The sequence below is a fragment of the Arachis ipaensis genome, chromosome B04, assembly GCF_000816755.2.
Source record: "Arachis ipaensis cultivar K30076 chromosome B04, Araip1.1, whole genome shotgun sequence".
Classification (NCBI taxonomy): domain Eukaryota; kingdom Viridiplantae; phylum Streptophyta; class Magnoliopsida; order Fabales; family Fabaceae; genus Arachis; species Arachis ipaensis.
This window is the reverse complement of record NC_029788.2, coordinates 74,744,249-74,750,095: the sequence shown is the minus strand read 5'-3', so window position 1 is coordinate 74,750,095 and position 5,847 is coordinate 74,744,249.

Below are 5,847 nucleotides of genomic sequence, written 5' to 3'. Positions count from 1 at the left end.
TGGCCTCATCCATGCCAAACTTGAGGAAGCTCAAGTTTGGCACCAACACAAAGACTCTAAGGAAAGCAATACGCACCACTTCACGCCAAACTTGAGTTCACTCAAGTTTGGCGCCACAAGCAAAGAAGCAAGGGGAACCCTCTGCCCACTCCACGCCAAACTTGGATTCTTCCAAGTTTGGCGCCACACATGATGCAAGCCAAGTGGTCCCCAATCATCCAAAGGCTGCACGAATTCTTTATAAAAATCTGATGTAAACTTTTATTATTTTTATAATTAGAAAAAGATATTATTTAGTTTTAGGAAATATATTTTACATTAATTAGGATTAGATATAAAAGGGAAAAGAATAAGCCCTTCGGGCTTTTCTCTTCTCTTTGACCTCATTCCGCAATTTACAGTTTTTCTAAATCCTAGTTTTCTCTCTGAACCATGAGCAGCTAAACCTCCACTTTTAAGGTTAGGAGCTCTGTCTATTGTATGGATTGATACTATTATTTTTCTATTTTAATTCATGTACTGATTTCTATTTCAAGAATTATTTTCGTTCTTTATCTTATGAATTTGGATGGAACGAAAGTATGACCCTTGTTCTAATTGAGTTCTTGTATAACTTGAAAAAGCTCTTTACTTGAACAACAGCTTAAAAACAATTTCTCCTAAATTTTTAATTATCTGGACTTAATGGGATACATGACAGATAATCCTCTTATATTTGGGTAATTAGGATTTCTATGGCATATAAACTAGAATTGACCTTAACCCTCTAATTAGAATCAAGTGCCAAGGAATTGGCGGTTGATGAAGGTTAGAGGAGACTAAAAAGGTCTAAAGAATTAGGGTTTAGTCACATATAGTTTGCCATGAATTGAATCTTGCATGATTAAAATAGTTGGTATGAAAAGTCAATCCAGAAGATAGATATCTCTGAAACCTTAACTGTTTCTCCATATATACTTTACAACTTGTTTACTGCTTGTTTTTTTTATTCTTTGAATTACTATTTGATGCAATTGAACTCTCAACACTCTTTTCTGTTTGTCTAACTAAATAAATCACTTAACCATTGTTACTTAATTCATCAATCCTCGTGGGATCGATCCTCACTCAATTCTGATTTACTACATTATGAGAGGAGACCCGGTGGACGTGGAGTATGTCATTGCCCAGTAGATCTATCATGTCGCCACTAGCACCATTCCAAATGCTAGGTTGGGCTTTCCACATCTCATCTACCGCCTTTGTGAGGCCGCCAAGGTCAAGATAGAGAATGATTTCCCTATTCCAGTTGAGAGACCGATCACAAAGAAGACTATAGAACTGCTTAGGGAATATCAGAGACTCCCCAGAATTGAACAGGCTAAAGAAGAAGCTCAAGAGGAGCAACCACTACCTAAGGGACACTACTTTTCCCTCAAGAATACTGGCAGCAGCTCGCATCCTCCATGGAGCAGATGAAGATCACGCAGGATAGCCGTTGGCAGCAGTACACTGCGTCTGTGGAAGAGATGAGAGCGATACAGGATAGCCGTTGGGAGCATCTCTGTACTACTCTTAATGAGATGAGAGCTGCTCAGAACTTTCAGCAGCAGGAGATTCACCAGCTGAGATAGGTTTATAGACACCTAAAAGGACCATACGGAGTACAGCCTGAGGAGAGAGATCCCACCAGGGAGATTGAGGTGGCTCAGTTCCTTTTCACTTTCCATATTATTTTTCTATTTTTATGATTAGGTTCCTATTTTCTTCTAATTTTGTTATTGCATGATCATTTATTATTTTAATTCCTAGGTTCTAGTTTAATTTGCTGTTACTTTGTTATTTGATTTTAATTCTGAAAAGTGTCTTAAGTATTGCTCACTGAGCTTGAAATCAAAAGAAAAGAAAGAAGAGAAAGATGTAATGCATGAGTAAAAGAGTTTATAACAGAAAGTAGTCTCTTTTGATTAAATATGGTGGTGTTCTCTGTGATTTTGAATGCATGACATGAACCGTGCATGTTTGAATTTGAATCAAGGGATGTTGATGTATAAGGAAAAGGAATTTAGAGAACCATAATGAATTTTCTGAAATTAATAAAAGTTGATCCTTGAAGCAAAAGAAACAGCAAGGGAAGAATAAAAAGCAAGGTCCAAGGCTCTGAGCATCAATGACTAGGGAGGTCAGACATGATTAAAAGCTCAAAGAGTTATTTCCCTTGTCATATGCTTGTGGTGTTCCTGTGTCAAGTAATCCTTGAGACAGAACATTTAGATTCGAGAACAAATGCATTTAGCAGAGTATGCCAAAGACTTTGAGCACTACTGTTTGGGAGTAGCTAAAAGAAAAATCAGAACTTTAAGAGAGTTCTCCAGTTAAGTGCTTGTGGTGTTTTTGTGTCAATTAACCCTTGAGACAGAACATTTAAAGTCACAGCTAGGCTCAAGGTGCAAAGCACCAGTTAATTGAGAATTAAAGGATATCTGCTGTGTTCAAGGATTAAACTGAAGTATACAGATCAGAGAATTCATAATATAATCCGGATTCTAATTTTGAATGACAGTGACATTCCTCTGATTCAAAGGAGATTCAGATGCCAAAACTTTTCAGAATTACACTAGATAAACCCCACTTTAAGAAGAGACATGAGCATAACTGAACTCTCACTTCTTATGCAAATTTACATCTTAATCATGTACTAATTTTGGTAGCTTGAGGACAAGCAACAATTCAAGTTTGGTGTTGTGAGGCGTGAGCATCTTTCCTGTCTTTTCCTAGTGAAATTGCATTTGAATTGCTAAGTTTAATCAAGATATATTTTGGCCACTATGAGTGCTACTTTGAGTTGTGTGCAATTCTGTTTATTTCAGGTAGCGTTTTGGACGAATTTGATAGAGTTTTCATGAAGTAACGAAACTACAGTAGAATAAAGGTTTGAAGCCAAACTTGGTCTCTCCAAGTTTGGCGCTAGGAAGCTTTACAAGTCCCATAGTCATCACTACTTCGTTCATGCCAAACTTGGATTCCCCAAGTTTGGCACCACAACAAGAAAGCTTGAGGAATGCATTTGTGAGACTCCACGCCAAACTTGAAAGAGTTCAAATTTGTCTCCAGTAAAGAATTTCCAAGGGGAAGCTTGTGGCCTCATCCATGCCAAACTTGAGGAAGCTCAAGTTTGGCGCCAACCCAAAGACTCTAAGGAAAGCAATACGCACCACCTCACGCCAAACTTGAGTTCACTCAAGTGTGGCGCCACAAGCAAAGAAGCAAGGGGAACCCACTGCCCACTCCACGCCAAACTTGGATTCTTCCAAGTTTGGCGCCACACATGATGGAAGCCAGGTGGTCCCCAATAATCCAAAGGCTGCACGAATTCATTATAAAAATCTGATGTAAACTTTTATTATTTTTATAATTAGGAAAATATATTATTTAGTTTTAGGAAATATATTTTATATTAATTAGGATTTGATATAAAAGGGAAAAGAATCAGCCCTTCGGGCTTTTCTCTTCTCTTCGACCTTATTCCGCAATTTACAATTTTTCTAAATCCTAGTTTTCTCTCTGAACCATGAGCAGCTAAACCTCCACTTTTAAGGTTAGGAGCTCTGTCTATTGTATGAATTGATACTATTATTTTTCTATTTTAATTCATGTACTGATTTCTGTTTCAAGAATTATTTTTGTTCTTTATCTTATGAATTTGGATGGAACGAAAGTATGACCCTTGTTCTAATTGAGTTCTTGTATAACTTGGAAAAGCTCTTTACTTGAACAACAACTTGAAAACAATTTCTCCTAAATTTTTAATTATCTGGACTTAACGGGATACGTGACATATAATCCTCTTATATTTGGGTAATTAGGGTTTCTGTGGCATATAAACTAGAATTGAACTTAACCCTCTAATTGGAATCAAGTGACCAAGGAATTGGCGGTTGATGAAGGTTAGAGGAGACTAAAAAGGTCTAAGGAATTAGGGTTTAGTCACATATAGTCTGCCATGAATTGAATCATGCATGATTAAAATAGTTGGTATGAAAAGTCAATCTAGAAGATAGATATCTCTGAAACCTTAACTATTTCTCCATATATACTTCACAACTTGTTTACTGCTTATTTTTCTGATTCTCTAAATTACTATTTGATGCAATTGAACTCTCAACAATCTTTTTTGTTTGTCTAACTAAGTAAATCACTTAACCATTGTTGCTTAATTCATCAATCCTTGAGGGATCGACCCTCACTCACCTGAGGTATTACTTGGTACGACCCGATGCACTTTCCGGTTAGTTTGTGGACTTTAAATTCTGCACCAGATATCTTCTATGAGGGCTTATATGAAATGTCCAAGATGTGTTTAGATAATTCTGTAGGTGGCTTATTGCACATGAAGAAGACACCAGAGGAGACTACTGAGCTTATTGAGTTGGTTGCTAACAAGCAATACTTATACTTATCTAACAAGAATCCTATGAACTCTGGGACTCCTCAGAAGAAAAGCGTTATGGAAGTAGAAGCTTTTGATGTTCTTCTTGCTCAGAACAAAATTTTGCCTCAGCAGATGAATTTGCTTACTCAACAATTGAGTGGGATGCATGTTTCAGCTGTCAACACTCAGAATCCACCTCAAGAGGCCCCTTATGATATGACTGGTAGCTCTATGCAAGGTGAGAGTTATGATTATGGTAAATCTTCTACTGAACAGGTCAATTACATGGGAAATACTCTTAGAAACCCTAATAATGATCCATACTCTAAGACCTATAATTAGGGGTGGAGAAATCCCCCAAATTTTGGGTGGAGAGAGCAACCTCAGAGATCATAAAATTTTAACAATAATTCTCAGGCAGTTTTCAGCAGAACAATCAAAATAACTGCCATTTTCAGTCTCATGAACAATAACCACCTCAGCAGGTAAATTCTCAGCCCCAGAAGAACACTGATTGGGAAGCACTATTGAATAATTTTATGCAGGAAACTAGAACTTTAATAAGAAACTTGGAGGTGCAAGTAGGCCAGTTGAGCAAGTAAATACCTGATAGACCTCTAAGTACATTTCCTGGTGATACAGCGGTGAACTCAAGAGAAGACTACAAGGCCATTCAATTGAGAAGTGGTAAAGTAGCTGGTTCTGAGACTAAGGTCAATGAAGAGCTAGTTGAAAAAGAAGTTCCAGAAGAGAAGAAAGAAGAGATGGAGCAAGTTCCTCCTAGGCATGCAGATAACCCATTTCCAGTCTCTCTTGACACTCATTCTACTTTGCCAAAGGCTCCTGAGTACAAGCCTAAAATGCCATCCTTAGAGACTTCAGAAGGCTTTCAAGGACAAGCAATTTTCTAGACTTTTAGAAGTCTTCAAGAAGCTACAGATCAACATTCTTTTTGCTGAGGCTCTTGAGAAAATGCCTCTCTATGCTAAATTCATGAAAGAACTGTTAACTAACAAGAGGAATTGGAAGGAACAAGAGACAGTGGTGTTAACAAAGGATTGTAGTGCTATTATTCAACATAACCTTCCCAAGAAGATGCAGGATCCAGGGAGCTTTGTAATTCCTTGCACTATTAGAGATGTCAGTATTCAGAGAGCCTTGTGTGATCTTGGAGCTAGCATCAATCTCATGCCACTTTCAGTGATGAAAAAGCTCCAAATTGAGGAAGTAAAATCCACTCGTATTTCTCTTCAACTTGCTTATCTTTCTATTAAATTTCCTGTGGGGTTGTTGAGGATTTACTTGTGAAAGTGGGTCGATTTATTTTTCCTACTGATTTTATCATATTGGATATGGAAGAGGATAAAGAGTCCTCTATTATTCCTCGAAGACCCTTTTTAGCTACAGATAGAGCTATGATTGATGTGCAAAAGGGC